This window comes from Sus scrofa, chromosome 8 (genome assembly GCF_000003025.6).
Source record: "Sus scrofa isolate TJ Tabasco breed Duroc chromosome 8, Sscrofa11.1, whole genome shotgun sequence".
In the NCBI taxonomy this organism is placed as follows: domain Eukaryota; kingdom Metazoa; phylum Chordata; class Mammalia; order Artiodactyla; family Suidae; genus Sus; species Sus scrofa.
The window spans coordinates 4,501,431-4,521,085 of NC_010450.4; the positions used below are offsets into that span (position 1 = coordinate 4,501,431).

The following is a 19,655-nucleotide window of genomic DNA, read 5'->3' on the forward strand; positions in this document are numbered from 1 at the left end:
AAGTCTGGGTTCAGGGGACTCTGGCCTTGTTATTCAGTGACCTGCATGCAGCACAGTGTCACCTTCAGCAGGACCCAGGCCTGTTGAGATGAGAGCTTGTAAGCCGAACTGGGGGCAGCAGGGCACAGAGAGGGGAGGAAGGGTGGGTCTTCTCACTCGTTCCTGTAAAATTCAGGTTCTGATTCAGCGGGTCTGGGGTGGGGCCTGAGACTCTGTATCTCTCTTTCTCTCGCTTTCTCTCTCTTTTTTTTTTTTTTTTTTGTCTTTTTAGAGCCGCACCTGAGGCATATGGAGGTTCCCAGACTAGGGGTCGAATTGGAGTTGCAGCTACCAGCCTATGTCACAGCATTAGCAATGCCACGCCTGCGACCTACACCACAGCTCATGCCAACACTGGATCCTTAATCCACTGAGTGAGGCCGAGGATCGCACTTTTGTCCTCATGGATACTAGTTGGGTTCATTACAGCTGAGCCTTGATGGAAACTCCCAACTCTGTAGCTCTCACAAGGTCTCAGTGATGCCAATGCTGCTGGCCTGTGGACCCCTTGAGTAGCCAGGCTGTAGACAAGAGGTTCTCACACTTGAACTTGCATCAGTGTCACCTGGAGGACTGGCTAAACTCACCCCCAAGTTTCAGATTCAGCGGGTCTGAGGTGCACCTGAATTCTTGCACGTCTAACAAGCTTCCTGGTGGTGTGCTCCTGGCCCGGAGGCCACACCGGGAGCAGGCAGGGCCTGAAGGTAGCAGCTTCAACTTTGGCTGCACGTTGGAATCACCCAAGGACCTTAAAAAACTGCTGAGATCTGGACCCCACTCTGAGCTGCTGAATCCCTGGGGCTGAGCAGGGCGTGGGCGTTGGGAATTCTCAGCCAAGATTGAGAATCACTGCTCCAGAGCCATTCTTTTCACCCTCGTTGCCTGGGGCAGTGAGCCTGTAATGCCATCTTGGACCTTGGAGAGTTCTGACTCAGTGGCCAGGTGGAGGCAGGCACAGGCATCCACACTAAATTCTCCAGCTTTTTCCAGTGGGCAGCGGGGCTAAGAACAGCTGCCCTGTACCAAGAGCTCCTGCCTGGCCTCTCGAGGCTCCTAGGCTGCTGGCTAAGGGTCCCACGGGCCGGCCTCACGCTCCGAGGTGAAGGGCTTTGCAGCCAGAGACCTATGCAGACCCTGCTTCTGCTGCTCCCCTGGGCTGTGTGACCTCCAGGCTCTTAACCTCGCTTGAGCTCAGCTCCATCTATAAAATGGGGAGGAAATAAATTATTTGCTCCAAAGTGTTGCCTGAGAAATAATGTTTATAAGCAGCTCGCACAGCACCCGCCACCCAGGAGTTCCCCTCAAGATAAATAGCTGCGCTGTGGGGATATCATTGATTATTGCAGGCATGGCTCTCTGTCACGGGGGACAGGAGAAGTGAGGCAGGGGACTTTAGGAGCTGGGCCTCGTGAGCTGCATCAGCCCTCCAGCAGTTTGAAAGCCACTGATGTTGTAATAATTGGGTGGCTATTATCAGCTAGTAGCTAGGAAGGACACCCAGGTTTCTGGCCTGGGAGCACTGGGGGGCTCTTTCCTGGGGTGAGGAACATGCAGAGGCACTGACATGGATGAGGGAGGTGGGGAGCCCAGTTCTGGGCTGCTTAGTCTGAGGTGTCAGCCAGGCGAGGGACAGATGCCCACTAGGCACGTGGTCTGAAGTGCATGAGACAGTCCTGGGCTGTATTCCCACCATCTCTAAGCAAAGGCTCTGGGTTCTTCTTCTGTGACATTACCAGTCAGTCGTTCGAGAGGGAGCCACTTGCAGGATCTGGGGCAGGGGGTGGGGTGCTGTGCTGTCGGGAGACGGGCCCTGGGTCTCACTTCCAGTCTGCTGTCCCTTAGGCGGAGGCTCTGGACACTCTGATCGCTGACTCTCCTCTGCATTGTCAACCCCTGGCTCACTTTCCTTGCCCCTGTGTCCCCTGAAACCCCCTCTGAGGCCATGGTTAATGGTTTCATGTCTCTGGTCAGGCCTGGTCACGGGCTGTCCTTGGCAGGCTGTGAGCATGAACGTGGCTCCTCTCGGCCTTGAGGCTTTTGTTGGGTTCACTTGCTTAATGGTTCAACGTCAATTTAAAAATAAATCATATATGCTCATCACCACTAATTGTTAGAGACATACGAGTCAAAGCCACAAATGAGGTGTCACCTCACACTGGTCAGAATGGCATCATCAAAAAGCCTACAAGTAATTAGTGCTGGAGAGGGTGTGGAGAAAAGGGGTCCCTCCTACTCTGTTGGTGGGAATGTGAATTGGTGTGGCCAGTCTGGAAAACTGTGGAGTTCCTTAAGAAACTAAAAATAGAGCTGCCATATGATCCTGCCATCCTATTTCTGGGCATACACCCAGAAAAGATGAAAACTTTTATTCAAAAAGATATGAGTACCCCAGTGTTCACAGCAGCATTATTCACAAAGTGATCTGTGTCCATCGACAGATTAATGGGTAAAGAAGATGTGGTACATATATACAGTGGAATACTACTCAGCCATGAAAAGAATGAGTAATGCCATTTGCAGCAACTTGGGTGGACCTAGAGATTACATACTGAGTGAAGTAAGTCAGACAGAGAAAGACAAGTCATCGTGTGAGATCACTTATGTGTGGAATCTGAAAAATAATACAAATGGATTTAGTTACAGAATGAAACAGACTCACAGACATAGAAAACAAATTTATGGTCACCAAAGAGAAAAAGGTGGGGGAATGGATAAGTTAGGAGTATGGGATTACCAGACACACACCACTGTATATGAAATAGATAAACAGCAGGAATTTACACTTTAGCACAGGGAACTGTATTCATATTTTATAATAAACTATACTGGAAAAGAATCTGAAAAAGACATGTAACTGATTCACTCGGCTGTTTACCTGAAATGAACACAATATTGTAAATCAACTATGCCTCAGTTTAAAAACGAAGGAAAATAAATCACACACACACACAGGTTTGCATGCACACTCATGCGCACCTGCACGCGGAGTTTCCCAGGGCTGCTGTGACAAAGTACCACAGGCTGGGTGGCTTAAAACAGAAACTTATTCTCTGATGGGTGCGAAGTGCTGTCTCACTGTGGTTTGATCTGCGTTTCCTTCATGACTGGTGATGTCCAACATCTCTTCATGTGCCTGTTGGCCATTTGTTTATATCTCTTTGGGGAAAATTTATATTAAATCCTTTGCCTATTTAAAAATGAGGTGGTTTGTTTTTTCATTGTTGAATTGTAAGAATTCTTTATATATTCTGGATATAGGCCTCGTATTGCATAAATGACCTGCAAATGTTTCCTTCTGTGGGTTTTCTTTTCAGTTTCTTTATGCAGTCTATATTAGTTTACTGAGGCTGCCGTAACAAATAACTCAAACTGAGTGGCTTAAAGCAACAGAAATCTATCCTCTCATAGTTCCGGAGGCCAGAAGTCTGAAATCAAGGTGTCAGCAGGGCCAGGCTCCCTCTGAAGTCTCATCCTGCCTCTTCCAGCTTCTGGTGGCCCCTGGTATTCCTTGGCTTGTGGCAGCATCACTCCAATCTCTACCACTTGTTTTTTCACACAGACTTCTTCCCTGTTTGCCATTCTGGGGTCTCCCTCCCTCCTTCCCTCCCCCCTGTTTTCTTTCTTTCTGCCATGCCTATGTTATGCGGCAATTCCCAGGTCAGGGATCAAACGGGCACTACAGCAGTGACAATGCTGGATCCTTAACCCCTTGAGCCGTAAGGGAACTTCTTTCCCTCTTTTCTTCTTATAAAGACCCTAGATCCAGAATGATCTCATCTCAAGATCCTTAACCAATTATGTCTACACATACCCTATTTCCAAATAAAGTCACATTCTGAGGTGCCAGGTGGACATGAGCTTTTGAAGGGCATGATTCAAACCACTACAACAGTGTCCCTCGAGTTTTAAATTTTGGTCAAGTCCAGTTTTTGTTTTTTCTTCATCATTTGTGCTTTGGGTATCTTGCCTAAGAAACCACTGCTTAATCCAAGTCACAAAAATTTATTCCTGTATTTTCTTCTAAGAGTTTTATAGTTTTAGCTCTTGCATTTAGGTTTTTGATCCATTTTAAGTTGATTTTTGTATTTGGTGTGAAGTAGGTGCCCAGCTTCATTTTTTTGCTCGCAGATATCCAGTTGTCCCAGTGCCATTGGTTGAAAAAACTGTTCTTTTTTTATCTGTTTGTTTTGATACTATTGTCAAAAATCAACCATAACTATAAAAGTTTATGTCTGAATTCTCAATTCTATTCCATGTCTATCTTACGCTAGTATCACGTTATCTTGATCACTGAAACTTTGTGGTGAGTTTGAAATCAGGAAATCTGTGTCCTCAAACTTCGATCTTTTTGTTTTCAAGGTTGTTCATGTTGAAATGTGAATTTCAATATGAATTTTAGGATCAGCTTCTTAAAGAAGTCAGCTGGAATTTTGATAAGAATTGTGTTGAATCATTAGGTAAATTTAGTCTTATCCATGGACATAGGATGCCTTTCCATTTATTAAGGTCCTCTTTAATTTCTTTAAAAATATATTTTGTACTTGACAGCCTTGTACTTCTTTTGCTAAATTTATTCCTGAGCATTTTATTCTTTTAAATATATTTTGAAAAGTTGTCTTGTATATTTTTAAAAGTTGTCCTAAATGCAAAGTTCCCTAGCGGAAGAGAGTCTTCCAATTTATCTCCCTCCTTTGAGGGGTGTATCTTTGGATTTTCCTTCTCAGCCAAGCCCAGGAATGGAGGTCCATCCCCAGGCACCAGGGGACTGTTCCATAATGTCCCAGAAGCTAAGGTTGGAAGGAATCCCAGGGACCCCACCACTACCCTGGACCAAACTCTGCTTGGGCTATAAATCCCCTACTGAAGTCCTGAGTTGAACTGAGTAGCTTTTCTTTCTCCCTCTGTCCATCTCTCCATCCATCCATCTATCTATCCACTCTCCTACTGCTTTAACCCTGCCACCTGGGTACCCCACGTGGCAGCCTGTGCTGAGGGATAGAGACAGACGACTTGGACCAAGTCCCTGCCCTCAAGAAGCTCAGTCTGGCTTGTAAACATTAGGGTTAGCCAAGGCAACACAGTGCTGGGATGGGAGGAAGCCTGGAGGTTGTGGGAGCCCAGAGGGGGCTCCTGACCCGGCCTGGGAGTTGGGGAAGTCACCTCATAAGAGGTCTTGTTTCCCCTGGGTGCTCGAATGACAAGCATTAGCAAAATAACCTTGAAGAGCTATGTCTGCCTCTGATGGGGGCTTCACTCATCTGTGATGTTTCCTTAGAGGCCTCCCACCCCCTGTGCGGCAGCATCATATCATGGGAAAAGCACAGGCTGGGGTCAGACGAGCCTGGGTAATTTACACTCCTCAACCCTTTAGAGCCTCCAGCTCCTGTTTGTAGAGTGACAATGGAATTGATGCTCCCCCACCACGGGGGTGGATTGAACAAGAGGATGGGGCCATGATACCCTAGCCTGGTGCCTGCAGGTGGCCAGGACCCAGTGACCCTGAACAACTAGGATTGTACCGTGGACTAAATATGGCCATAATCTCAGGGAAGAGAGTGGCTGGGCGGAAAGGCTGGGGCCATGGTATCAGAGTCCACTTGATGGTCAGATAAATCAGACTGTGAGCTGAGTCCGGCAACATGGAAGCCAGGGGAGGTAAGATGCCAAGGGAGGTGAGGGGGGGCTAGTGGAGGCACAGGGGCTGAAGCCACACTGCAGGAAGTGAGGAGGCAATCCAGAGGACAGCCTCAGCGTCTGAGATAAAGCAGAGGTGGCAGGGGTTGGCTGGTTTGTTTAATGGGGATGACCCCTGTATATACAGCTGCTGGTGAGGAGCCCTGGAGGGAGGTGACACCACTGCAGCCGGGACAGAGGAGGGAAGTGTGGGAAGAGGTGGGAATGAGAAGGGGTCCAGGACCAGGGAGAAGAAGGGGGTGCTGATGTGGGGGCGTGGGCTTGAGGGCGACCCTGCCGGGTCTCAGGTCAGCAGCTTCTGTCCTTGATGGAGGCTACCCTTTTCTTGTCTCCTGAACCATGTGTGCTGTTCCCTCCTTGCTCCTTTCGATTCGATCATAAATGGAATTACCTAGTTTTATCCACTGATTGGTTACTGCTGGTCTCTAGGGAAGAAAGCTATTATCTTTGTCATCTGGCCCCATCTGATGATTTTGGGGAATCCTAAAAGTCCCATTAGCGTATTTCAGACCAGACATTTGCCTCTCATGGGGACATCATCACGTCTCTCCGACTTAATTTCTTCTCCCTCTTTTTCTGGGCTTAAGCCGACCCCCACCCTCACTCTGTTCCTGATTCGTCCCCCCTCCCCACCCTCGGCAGGAGCCTTCCGCCTTCTCTAAGAATCCTCTTTGTTCACAGAGCCTCCTTCCCTGCCCCTTAAATGGAAATGCTCTCTTGGCTCGCTCTGCTCATTAGAGCTCTGATGTCAGCCAGTGTCTTGATGTGGAGTTTTTCCTTGAGAAACAGGACCACCCCGTGACCCGCTTTCCACACACACTCATAGGACAGAAGTCTGGCCACGGCCTCCGAGGCTTGGACGTACCAGGGGTTGTTTAATGAGCCCCTTGTTATTCCCGGCTTTGCGGATGATCTCGTCGGATCGTTCCCTTAGGAAAGATTCTAGAAGTGAAGCTGCTGAACAAAAGCAATCCGTATTTAAAGTTCTCATAGAAATTGCCAAATGGCATGCCGCAAGAGTTGTGCCAGTTTGTACCCACCGGGAGTGAATGAAAATAGCAGTTTCCCAGGACCTTGCGAACAATGGCTATTACGGATTTTTGCCTGTGTGATGCGTCTGAGTTCTCGTCCTGGGTCTCATTCACTTGATTCCAGTGAGTCGTGTCCTCTTGGTATGGCCACGTGCTTTTCTTCAGAAAAATCACGTCTTCATTATTTATACTAATTTTTCTGTTGGCATGTTGCTGAAAACAATTTTGCTTTGTAAAGCGTCTTAACCTAATAGGGATATTAACCTGTGTTCTCTTGTATGTTACAGACGTTTCCCCCAACTGTGATGCGTTTCCTCTCGAGAGGGTTATCAGTGGTGCCTTCTGTGAATGCTCTGACTTTTTCCTCCTTTAATACTTGTTTTTAGGAGATTTTTTGTTTTGTGGTTTCTATGATTTTTATATAAAGTGTATGTTTTTAATTGAAGTAGAGGTGATTTACAATGTTTCAAGTGTACAGCAAAGTGATTCAGTTACAAATACATACACACTTTTTCAGATTCTTTTCGATTATAGGTTATTACAAGATATCGAATATAGCTCCCTGTGCTATACAGTAGGTGTTTGTTGTTTATCTATTTTATGTTTAGTAGTGCGTGTCTATTAATCCGAGATTCCTAATTTGTCACATCCTCCTTTCCCCTTTGGTAATCATACGTTTGTTTTCTAGGTCTATGAGTTTGTTTCTGTTTTGTCAGTAAGTTCATTTGCATCATTTTTAATTTTTTATTTATTTATTTATTTTTTTTAAAAGCAAATTTTTTGGAAATGCATTTTTATTTTTATTTTTTATTTTTTTGTTATTTTTTACACTTTAGAAAATTTATAGTTTAATACCATCCATGTTGAATGGAAGTATTGACATGAAAAAACATTAAAAGTTAATAGAAGGTGAAAATTTTAAGAGGAATAAACTCATCTATAGACTAAGCTCAGCTGCAAATATGATCGATTCTGTTAATATTTCAAATAAATGTTAAAAGTATTAGTATCCTTTTTTTAGTAACATCTTTTTTAATTTTTTAATTTTATTTTTTATTACTCAATGAATTTATTACATTTGTAGTTGTACAATGATCATCACAATTCAATTTTATAGGATTTCCATCCCACAACCCAGCGCATCCTCCCATCCTGTATTATTTTTTAGATTACACATATAAGTGATGTGATATGATACTTGTCTTTCTCTGTCTGACTTCATTTAGTATAATAATCTCTAGGTCCATCCAAGTTGTTGCAAATGGCTTATTTCATTTTTTAATGGCTGAGTAATATCCTATTGTATACATATGCCACATCTTCTTTATCCATTCATCTGTCAATGAATTTTTTTTTTAAATTTCAATTTGTAATTTACCTGAAAGTTGCTTTACTGTAAGGATCAAGGTGGATACCTGGTTTAGTTTTTTTTTTAATTGGAACTTTTTAAAATTGAAGTACAAGTTGATTTACAGTATTATATTTGCCTCAGGTGAACAACATAGTGATTCAATATTTTTATAGATTATACTCCATTTAAAATTACTACAAAATATTGGCTATATTCCCTGTGCTATAAAATATATCCTTGTATATTATTTACTTTGTGTATAGTAGTTTGTGCCCCTTTAAAAAATTTAATTCTTACTTTATCTTGGAGTATAGTTGATTTGCAGTGTTGTGTTAGTTTCAGGTGTATAGCAAAGTGATTCACTTATATGTATACATGTAACCATTCTTTTTCAGATTCTTTTCCCACATAGGGTTATTACAGAATACTGGGTAGAGTCCCCTGTGCTGTGGGTCCTTGTGGAATATCTGTTTTATATGTGGTATTATGTATATGCTAATCCTAAACTCCTAATCTGTCCCGCCCCCCACCTTTCCCCTTTGAAAATCGACTTGTTTTCAAAGTCTTTGAGTCTGTTTCTGTTTTGAAATAAGTTCATTTGTATAATTTTTTCAGATTGCACATACCTTTCATTGTCTGACTTACTTCACTTAGTATGATAATGTCTAGGTCCATCTCTGTTGCTGCAGACGGCATTATTTCATTCTTCTTTATGGCTGAGTAATATTCCATTGTATATATGTACCACATCTTCTTTATCTATTTAGATTTCTTCCATGTCTTGGCTGTTGTAAATGGCACTGCAGTGAACATTGGGGTGCGTGCATCTTTTCAAATTTTAGTTATCTCCGGATATATGCTCAGGAGTAGGAGTGCTGGGTCACATGTGACTTCTATTTTGAGTCTTTCGAGGACCCTCCATACTGTCCTTCATAGTGGTTGTACCAGTGTATGTTCCCGCCAGTGGGGTCAGAGGATTTCCCTGTTCTCCACACCCTCTCCAGCATTCATTGTTGTAGACTTTTTTCTTTTTTGTCTTTTTGCCATTTCTTGGGCCACTCCCACGGCATCTGGAGCTTCCCAGGCTAGGGGTTGAATTGGAGCTGTAGCCACCAGCCTACACCAGAGCCACAGCAACGCAGGATCCAAGCTGAGTCTGCAACCTACCTACACCCCAGCTCACGGCAATGCTGGATCCTTAACCCACTGAGCAAGGCCAGGGATCGAACCTGAAACCTCATGGTTCCTAGTCGGATTCGTTAACCACTGCGCCATGACGGGAACTCCAGTTGTAGATTTTTTTTGATGATGGCCATTCTGACCAATGTGAGGTGACACCTCATTGTAGTTTGGATTTGTAGTTCTCTAATAATCAGCAATATTGAGCATCTTCTCATGTACTTTTTGGCCATCTTTGTGTGTTCTTTGGAGAAATGTTTATTTAAATCTTTGGCCCCTTTTTTGATTGGGTTGTTTTTTGATATTGAGCTACATGAGCTCTTTGTATATTTTGGAGATTAATCTCTTGTCAGTTGCCTCAGTTGCAAGTATTTTCTCCCTGTCTGTGGGTTGTCTGCTCATTTTTTTCACGGTTTCCTTTGCGGTACAAAAGCTTTTAAGTTTTAATTAGTTTAATTTTAAGTTTAATTAGCTTTTAAGTTTAACTTTAAGTTTAATTTAAATTAAGTTTACTTGAGACCTAATTAGTCTCAAGTAAACAAATGAGACCTAATTTGTTTACTTTTATTTTCATGGTTCTAGGAGGCAGATCCAAGAAGATATTGCTGGAATTTCTGCTTGTTCTCTACTAAGAGTTTTCTAGTGTCCGGTCGTACGTTTAGGTCTTTAATCCATTTTGACTTTAGTTTTATGTATGGTATTAGAGAATGTTCTCATTTCTAAATATAGGTGGATACCTAGTTTTTTGTTTGTTTGTTTGTTTTGCTTTTTGGGGCCCCACCTGCGGCACATGGAGGTTTCCAGGCTGGGGCTCTAATTGGAGCTACAGCTGCCGGCCCACACCACAGCCGCAGCGACGCAGGATCCGAGCCACGTCTGCAACCTACACCACAGGTCATAGCAGTGCGGGATTGTTAACCTACTGAGTGAGGCCAGGGATCGAACCTGCATCCTCATGGTTCCTAGTCGCATTCTTTCCCACTGCGCCACAGCGGGAACGCTGTGGACAACTAGTTTTATCTGCTCCCAAATAGTCAGTCGTTTCTCCCAGCGGTGGATGAGCTGGTCTCTCTCCCCGTTTATACGTGTGAAATTCCGGTGTCCATTCCTGGCTCTTCCTGTGGATTTTCCTCCCTTCTCTCTCCTGTGTTGAGCAGCCCAAGTTTTATCTCCAAGGAGAGAGACCCCAGCTCCCAGCTTGAAGTTTTCAAACCAGACGCTTCTGTCCTCCGCTGAAAAGACAGACTTCCTGTCTGAGGGTGACCGTTTCCATTGGGCGGCGCGCAAGAGGCCCTGTGGGGTTGCTCAGCCCCACACCCAGCCCGCCTGGAATGTTCTCATCCCTCCTTTCAGCTTCGTCATATCTCGCCTGTGGCTCCAAAACAAACCATTATTTAACCTGCAGACATTTGCTCGCCACCTCCTCGGGCCAGGCCCGGGGCAGGGGCTTCAGAAACCACAATCCTGGAGGCCTTGCTTCACCCACCATGAAGCCTCTGTGGACCTGTGTTCATTTGCAGCCTCTCTGAGCTTCCTGTCTGGAAGCAGGTGGGCAGGCAGATCCCACTGCGGTTCCTATGATGGAAGGTGCTTCGTGTCTGGGGCTGTGGGAGCTGGAGCGTGTCGGGGGGAAGCCGGACGTCTGGAGCTCTCTGCGCCCGCCAGGGCCTGCCTGCCATCCTGACAGCTTCCCTTATCATCTTCGCTTTCCAGGTCGGGAGTCGGAGACCGTGGGCACAGAATAACCTGGCTAGGGTCCTGCATGGGGGAGGGGTAGAGCCAGTCCCCCAGCTGGGGCCCTGCCTCTCAGCGCTGTTCTCTATTGCTGTAGCCCTGGAAATGGGGCCCAAATAACTCTTCAGTAGTTGAAGAAGCTTAGTTAGCTCTTGTTCTTTGGGTGAATAAACTGCTCCACAGACAGGAAGCTGAGCCAGCCTCGTGCTGTGGCTGTCAATGAAGACATCCTGGGACTAGCTCCCCCCTGTTCTGCAAAGCACCTGCGGGAGGCTCCATGCTGTGTTTTAGAGACGGAAAGTGAAAAGATAGACAATTAGCCCCAATGTACACACGAGGAGGTGGAGGCTCAGAGAGCTTAGGTGACGTGGTGCCAAGGCAGCCCAGGGGCACAGGGCTGGGATTCTGGCCCGAGTTCCTGGCTCTTGGCTGCAGTGATGGTTTGTGCCAGTGGCTCAAGAAAATGTCTGGGCCGTGATGGATTTTAGTCAAAAAAAGGCAAGTGTTATGATGGAAAGTAAGTTTTATCTGAAATTTGAGGATTTCTATCCATCTGTGTCTTCCTAAATGTCACAAATTACCTTGTATGGAAATCGCCGCTATTCAGAGAATTTTCGCGTGAATCTCACTTGGTCCTGAGAACAACCCTGTGTGGTGGGCTGGATTCCCATCCCCCAGCTCCTTTTGCAGATGAGAGTGACCTGCCTAGGGCATTGGGCCCTCTTCTAGCCATGGGACCAGTTACAGGAAGCGCGGGGCTCCAGAGCCTTGGCCGAGACGGCTGGTCCTCTGGGTGCTGAGACGTCACAACAGGACCAACGGCTGTTGTGGACAGACCACGACCCTCGCCAGACATCCGGGGGCCATGGGGCTGGGATGAACCCAAGCCTGGGCCAGAATCACCCTGGCACACCTCCAAGTCTCCAAGGATGTAGAGAAACCCTCCAGCTGATGCTGTCAGAAGTTTCCCAGGGGAAGACAGGTGAAAGCCTGTCATTTGCATCAGACCTTAAGTTGGCATCTCAGCAGCAAAGGGTTGGATGACCAGGACTTCTGGGGAAAGATGCTGAAAGCTTGAAACAGATGGCGCTGGATTAAATTTTGCAAATTATAAGAAAGGGAATGCACGGCAATCTGTTAGCTGTGTTGGCATCTGACTTTAGTTTTTTTTTTTTTAATCTGAATTATGCACTCCCTTCCCGTATTTTAATAAATCAAAGATGACACCGATTGGGAGATGCATCATTATTTTTGTACCACTAAGGAAAGGAGAGAAACAATGCTGCCAGCTAAGCCACGACAGGGTTAGGTTGTAAGACACATTCTGATTTCAAAAAATATTGAGAAGTGAAAAAAAACGTGCAGCTCAGAATGAGTGCCGTATGGTGGTATTCACGAGCTTGTGTGATGGTGGACCAGGCCTCGGGGCTGGCTTTGTCGTGGGTGCAGCAGGGTGAAAAGTCATTCACAAGCCCTGCTCCTCCAGGGCACACACACTGGTCAGATCCTTAGGCCTGCTAACAGATCAGTTCAGAATAATTTGTTCATCAGTGGGTTCAATCAGTCACCAAACATTTCTTGAGCACCTGCTATGTGCCAAGCATTGTTCTAAGCACTGGGGACCCTGCAGTGAAAAACGCTACTCACCTCAGTTCCCTGGTGACTTAGGGGTTTAAAAATCCAGGCTTGTGGAGTTCCCGTTGTGACTTAGTGGGTTACAAACCCAACTAGTATCCGCGAGGATGCGAGTTCGATCCCTGGCCTTGTCCAGTGGGTTAAGGATCCAGCACTGGTATGAGCATCAGTGTAGGCTGAAGACGCAGCTTGGATCCTGCATGACTGTGGCTGTGGTGTAGGCTGGCAGCTGCAACTAACATTCGACCCCTAGCCTGGGAACTTCCTTATGCTGCGGGTGCGGCCCTACAAAGGAAAAAATAATCCAGGCTTGTCACCGCTGTGGCACAGGTTGGATCCCTGGCCTAGGAACTCTGGCACATGCCCGGGGTACAGCCAAATAAATAAGTAAATAAACAACTACTCCTAGAGCTGAGCGGTTCCGTGATAGTAAGCATTCACCCAGCAGTAGTTCTCGAACATGACCGGACAGACCAGGCTACATGCAGAACTTCTGATTGCCAGGCCCCGCCTTAGGCACTGCCTGCCATGAGGTCTGGGGGGAACCCGGGAATCTTCACTTTCATACTCACCCTGGGAGCTCCGGGGGCAGGAGGGCTTCAAACAGGACTGTGAGAAACAGAGTTCACGCCTCTCTCGGCGTGGCAAGGCCTTCACAGCCTCCCGCTGTGGGTGCTCCACAGCAGTTCAGGACCTTGGCTAGTATTTGGATATTTTTGCAAATACTTAGCAGTTTCTTGTTTTCTCTTTGTAACCAACGCATCCACGAACATCCCCGGAGCTGGATACTTGTGTAACTCTTCCGTGGCTTCCTTCTCATTTCCTGTGGTTTCTTTAGGGTAAATTGGGCAGTGGTACTTGGGCTGCCTTTCTAAGGCTGAGGTGTGAGTCTGCTGTAGTTTTTTTCCAGCCAGCATATCCAGCCCTGGTCTGACTGCCTGGGGTCCTTCCCCATTGTTATCTGGGCATTTTCGTTTTTTTTTTTTTTTTTTTTTCTCTTTTGAGGGCCACACACGTGGCCTATGGAGGTTCCCAGGCTAGGGGTGGAATCAGAGCTGAAACCTCTGGCCTACACCACAGCCACAGCAAGGTGGGATCCGAGCCACGTCTGCGACCTACACCACAGCTCACGGCAACACTGGATCCTTAACCCACTGAGCAAGGCCAGGGATTGAAGCTGCATCCTCATGGATGCTCGTCAGATTCTTTTCCCCTGAGCCACGACTGGAACTTCCGACCCGGGCATTTTGGAGCAACTTCCTGAGCCTTGCCATAATTTCCGCATCCTAACACAGGACAATAATAGTACCTACATGTTAGGGCTATTGGAAGGATGAAATGTGGGTGCTTAGAGCAGGGCTTACAAATGGTAAGGCTGTGTTGTGTGCATGGCAGCTGTGGTGGTGGTGGTTGAGATAGGTACTCCATTGCAAGCGGAGGGGGGTCCCGCTTCCCCCACATGGAGGGTGTCTGGGCACGGCAGTGACTCTGGAAGGAAGCCGCAGATACAGGCAGCCACGCATAGACGATTCGATGCCAGAGAATCACTTTCTTGTCATAGACCCGATTTCAGCCCGTCTCCCACGCTGTCAGCTGAAATGTCTTCCTACCACGCTGGTCTGGATGCGCTTCTCTGTTCCTCTCTCCCCCCCTGACTCCCCACACTGCCTGGGGATGAACTGGGAACTCCTCCCACACTGGACAAGGAAAGAAGGCCCTTGAGAACTTGGTCCCGGCCCCCGTGGAACACACCACCCTGCTCAGCCCGTGTGCTCTGAGCTGCTCCGTGGAGGGGGAGATTCTCTGAGGGGAGGCTTCCTGTGAAGGGTGATGGTTGAACTTGGCCATCATTCCTCGGCCTTTGACGAATGAATAGGAGTTTTCCAGGAGAGGAGAAGGGAAGGGCCATCCTGGCTGGTGAGCCAGGACCTGCAAAGGTGTAGCTCTGTGTTCGGGGTGGTGTCAGTAGATCATTACGGTCGGGTGTAGGGCTGGAATCGAGCTGGATAATCAGTAAATTGAAAAGGTGGCATCGGCAGCTGTGGGCTGGGCTGGAGGCTCCATCTGCCGGGCTGTGGAGTCGGGCCACGGCTCCTGTGTGCAGTGGCCCCAGTGTTGCAAGGCTCCTAAAAGTCAGGCTATGTTTCCCTACCTACTTTTTCGGTGGTGCCTTTTTTTTTAGGCTGTGATCCACCGCCCTGTTCATTTTCTATTTCTGTGTGTGTGTGTGTGTGTTTTAAGGACTGCAAACATCTGCCAAACTCCTTGCCGAGTTGCTAAGGGCGCAGAAGGCTTCCCTTCAATTATTTAGCTCGTCCTGAAACTGGGACTTGGAAGGCAAGCCGTCTCTCTGTGCACTCTTTGTGGTAAATCCTTCTGGGAATGCTCGTGTGACATCTTGGAGGGCTTTTTTTGCAAACGGTTTTGATGTGAGAGCGCCCGAGTTTATTAAAATCTCTGAGTGGGCTAAAAAAATGCAGGCAGAGGATGGAGAATGAGGAGCTGCGCTCCCAAACGTGGCCTCTGCACTTTCACCGACTTGCTTCGCTTCTGCATCCGCCTGGTTGCCTGCTCGGCCCTGCGGCTGTGCCCCCCTCCCTCTGCCCCCCTTGCCCTCCGTGGCTGTCTCTCTCAAGGCGGTATTTATCAGCCCCGGGAACAGAAGCTAGCTGCCTGCCACTGGGCGTGGCTGGTCAGAGATGGCAGGGAGATGGACCTCAGGTTGCCACTAGTGTTCAACAGCCAGTGCTGAGTAAGCGCCTGCTGTATACAGGCCCAGGCTAGACTTGGTGACAAGTAGGATGTGGAATCCAGACTTTCAGAGCTACAGGGGCCTCGGGAGGGAGCAGTCATTTCGTTGAGATTTTTTCTGTGGGGCATGCGCGTCTCTTTAGGTATGCAAGAAGATTTTAGGCGGCTCTTGGACATTTTATTTTAATAGTAATTATTTTAGTGTGTTAGAGAAAATGTAACTAGCCCATTATGTGAGTTTGAGAATATTATCACTTGAAATCAAGCTGAAGCCATATATGTTTTTAACACAGTTATTTTAAAGAGAAATACCAAGCAAATAAAAGTTAAGTTGCCAAGGGAACTTTTGGGGGTTCCCTCAAATATTCTTTATCTTGATTGCTGAAAGCCTTTGAGCTGTCCACTTAAAGTTGATTTTTAAAATTTAGTACATATAAAAAAGAATGTATATATTTTGAATCATTTTGCTGTCCAGCAGAAATTAGCATGACATTGTGAATCAACTAACTCCACTTAAAAAGTGGTACCTGATTTTTTTTTTTTTTTTTGGCTTTTTACCTTTTCCTGGGCCGCTCCTGCGGCATATGGAGATTCCCAGGCTAGGGGTCCAATCGGAGCTGTAGCCGCCGGCCTACACCACAGCCACAGCAACACAGGATCCGAGTCAAGTCTGCAACCTACACCACAGCTCACGGCAATGCCAGATCCTTCACCCACTGAGCAAGGTCGGGATCGAACCCGCAATCTCATGGTTTCTAGTCGGATTCGTTAACCACTGAGCCACAACAGGAACTCCTGTTGTATGTATTTTATGTAGAAATTACAGCAGTTGCAACTGGCTGGCCAAAACACTGTCCAGGCCAAATGAGCATTTTCCAAAGGAAGAAACTGAGGCCCAGAAAGAGGCGACACATGGCCCAAGGTCACACAGCAAATTGAGGGATCAAACCCCAGGACTGTCAGCGCTGGAGGCACCCCCCGCTCCCCCAGTCCATCCTGTGACCAAAGCATCGGGGTCTAGAACTGAGGCCACCATGGCCCGGGAGTCTAAGCCCTGGGGTAAGTCAGGACAGTTCAGCTGATTGCAGTGGGATGTCATGGCCAGAATTCCAAGAAATGTGGCTTTCTTGCTCCCATTTAGGGCACTGTCTGTTGACCATGCAGTTTTTTTTTTTTTTTTTTTTTTTGTCTTTTTGCCATTTCTTGGGCCGCTCCCGCGGCATATGGAGGTTCCCAGGCCAGGGGTCGAATAGGAGCTTTATCTGCCGTCCTACGCCACAGCCACAGCAAGGTAAGATCTGAGCCGCATCTGCGACCTACACCACAGCTCATGGCAATGCTGGATCCTTAACCCACTGAGCGGGGCCAGGGATCAAACCCGCATCCTCATGGATCCTAGTCAGATTTGTTAACCGCTGAGCCACGACAGGAACTCCGAAGCTGATTTTAGAGACCTGCATTTTCAAAGGTGCTTTATAAAGCCTTTGCTTCCTATCAGCGGCATCAGGCCGTGTTCTTGGGCCCAGATGGAGGCTGTCGGGCTTCAGGGAGGAGGCCAGGTAGACACTGCCGCAGGCGCTGCCGGCTCCCTGGCTGTTCATCAAGCTGGAGAGGTGGTTTTGGGGACACTGCCTCAGAGCCGGGAGTGGAAGCGTGTGTCTGCTCCCAGACGTGGAAACTGCTTGGTTCAGCACACAGGGCCGTGTCCCTGCTGTGTCAGGTGCTCGGCAGGGCCCTGGGGACACAGAGGTAGATGAGCTGCAGCCGCTCTTGAAGTTCAGGGCACAGGAGTCAAGGTTTAGGTAGAGTGACCCCTCATGGGCGGGGGGCACTTCCCAGCCCAGGATCTTGGCGAGTCCCTTAATTTCTCCTGTCAGCTTTCAGCACATTTTCTGGGCAAATAGTTCCACAAATAGATGGATTTGCAATGACTTTGTGGGAGGAGGCGAGCCTCACGTCCTGCTCCTCCACCACCGTCTTCCGTCTCCCCGAGTCACTTCATTTCTCTGGGTCACAGTTTCCTCATCTTGGAAATGGGCGTGGCGGGGGGGGGCAGAGTTTCAGCATCCCTTTTAAAGATTAGGACCGTCACTGAGCATACAGCACGAGCCCGCGCTTGGGAGCTGCTCTTCTCTCTCTAGAATGTTCTGTGCTGTGGGAGCAGGGGCGAAGACACTATCCAGCTCATTCGCCTTTCACCCCCCCAAGCTTGGCATACAGCATCCTTTGGGGCATTTCATTGGAACAATGAATATGACAGTGGCCGTGGAGGACCTGGAGTCTAGGCAGGTGGACACCTGGGAAGGTGAGGCGGGTGGTGCTCCCGGCAAGCAGTGGCGCCGGGGGAGGAGACCTGCAGAGGAGGGGAGGCCAGAGGCCAGGGCCGGGGGTGAGGGGAGCAGCCCAGCTGGAGGGCAGGTTGCTGTAGGGAGAGTTGGGATTCGGGTGGGAGAGGTCAGTGGCGGCTGTGCTACAGAATTTGACCGCCAGCAGGATGCTGCCACTGAGGGTCTGAGATGGGCTTTTGAGCCTGGATAAGAAGTGTTCTCCAGTCCGGTGGCCGATGAAGGCCTGCTCTGTGCTGGTGGGGGGCTGAGGGGTGCAGGCCCGCCACACTCTCAAACATTACATCCTGGCGGAGAGCAGCAGACCCCGTGGGCAAAATGAGAATGTGATGTAATTTGAACTGAGTCTATGCGCAAATGTAAATACTGAGGTTTAAGGTAGGTAAGTTTTTTGCCCATTTTTGTCATCTTTGGAGGAGAAACGGAGTGAATAGTCCTTCCATCCCCAGCACGTATGGGACAAACTGAGGTACAGTCAGATCTGGCTTCAGATCCTGGACTCAGTATTTCTTACCCAGGTGGCCTTGGGCCACGTCACTTAATTTCCTGAACTCTCTTTTCCTGTCTATAAATCATGAGAGTCATTCTCCAAACCTGAGACCTGAGGGCCGAGTGGGCAGGTCTGCCCAGGGCCTAGACTAAGTGCCCGCTCCCCCTCTGGTCTTTTCCTTGGGAAGAAAGGCTACGAAGATGCCATGTGTTGGGGGTGGGGTGGGGATTGTAAGTGAATTTTGTTTCCTTTTCTGAATGCCTCAGTCTTCTTTGATTTGCTATGGTTTTACTTTTATCATTAAGAGTATGAGTTATAAAGAAAAGCCCCGACAGGCAATCTGCTGGTTGGTCTTTGCCTCTGCAGACTGGCCCTGTGCCCCCTGGTGGCAGGTGTGGCACTTGTGGTGGGTGGATGCCATGTGCTGCTCCAAAGCTTTGAAACTTCCCGGGCAGCCGGGGAGACACTGGGACACTGATACCTTTGCAAAGCTCTTTGCTCCCATGCGTTTTGTGGCGTTCAGAAGCTGAAGCTTAAAATCCTCCTTTGCTGAGGAAAAAACAAAAGCAAAGCGGCATCAGTCCTCAGCTCTGGAAAACCTGCCGAGCAGGAACCAGCTTTGGGGACCAAGCTAATGGCTGCGTGGAGCATCTCATCAGGAGAAGCACCTGCCCTGCTCCTGGTCTGAATGGAGGCACCACCGCCATCGCGTCCTTGCTCTCTCACTGGCATTCAGCCTGGAATACTCCAGTGTGCGGCCAGATGGGCGCAGCTTTATTTTTTTGGCCAGTGGGGTTAGACCCTGAACCGGGAGGACCCTCTGAAGCCATGGAGGCGGCGATGTGATGGGAAGGTGGAGGACAGTTGGGGCCACTAGGGGCTGGGGAGCAGATGAGACCATCGTTCAGCGCCCAGCCTTGCTCAGCGGGTACTCAGGGATTTCGTGTTTCCGAATGTACAGAAATGGCTCATACACATTCTCTGTGGACCGTCAGGGTTTCTTTGTGACTTAAGATGTATACTTGTTAGAAAACAGACTGTGCGTTAGGCTCCTTAAGGGAATGAGTATAAGAGCTGGTCTTTCGAAACTCCCACGCCATTGCTTAATGAGGTAGAGAAGTTTCTCGTGTCATTTTCTCACTTTGCCTCGAGCGTATGGTGGGAAGAACCCAGATCCAGGCTCAAATCCTGCTCCGTGATGTACTGGCTGTGTGACCTGGGAGGAACTGCTTACCCTCTCTGAGGTTCTGTGTCCTGAGCTGAGAGATAGGTAGGCGGGGTGAACGTTAAAGGGGACGAGGCCTGGAGCATGAGCAGCGAGGTAAGCCCTGCCCATCCATCTGAGCTGATGGAGTCAGCGCTCAGTGTTGTCTGTACTGATCAGACTTTTCTAGTTAAAGCTGGCT

The 19,655-nt window shown here is 48.0% G+C and overlaps 1 protein-coding gene across 8 annotated transcripts in view; it reads left to right on the forward strand.

The window, feature by feature from the left end:
• Window positions 1-19,655, forward strand: part of JAKMIP1 (janus kinase and microtubule interacting protein 1) — a 141,135-nt gene that overhangs the window by 28,579 nt on the left and 92,901 nt on the right. Inside the window, exon 1 of one of the 8 annotated variants that reach the window (XM_021100979.1) lies at window positions 3,783-6,887. The exons of the other annotated variants lie outside the window; for them this stretch is intronic. The gene's annotated coding sequence lies outside the window, so the exon portion shown is untranslated. Of the gene's footprint in view, window positions 1-3,782; window positions 6,888-19,655 lie in introns of those variants that run through there. 8 annotated transcript variants of the gene reach the window in all.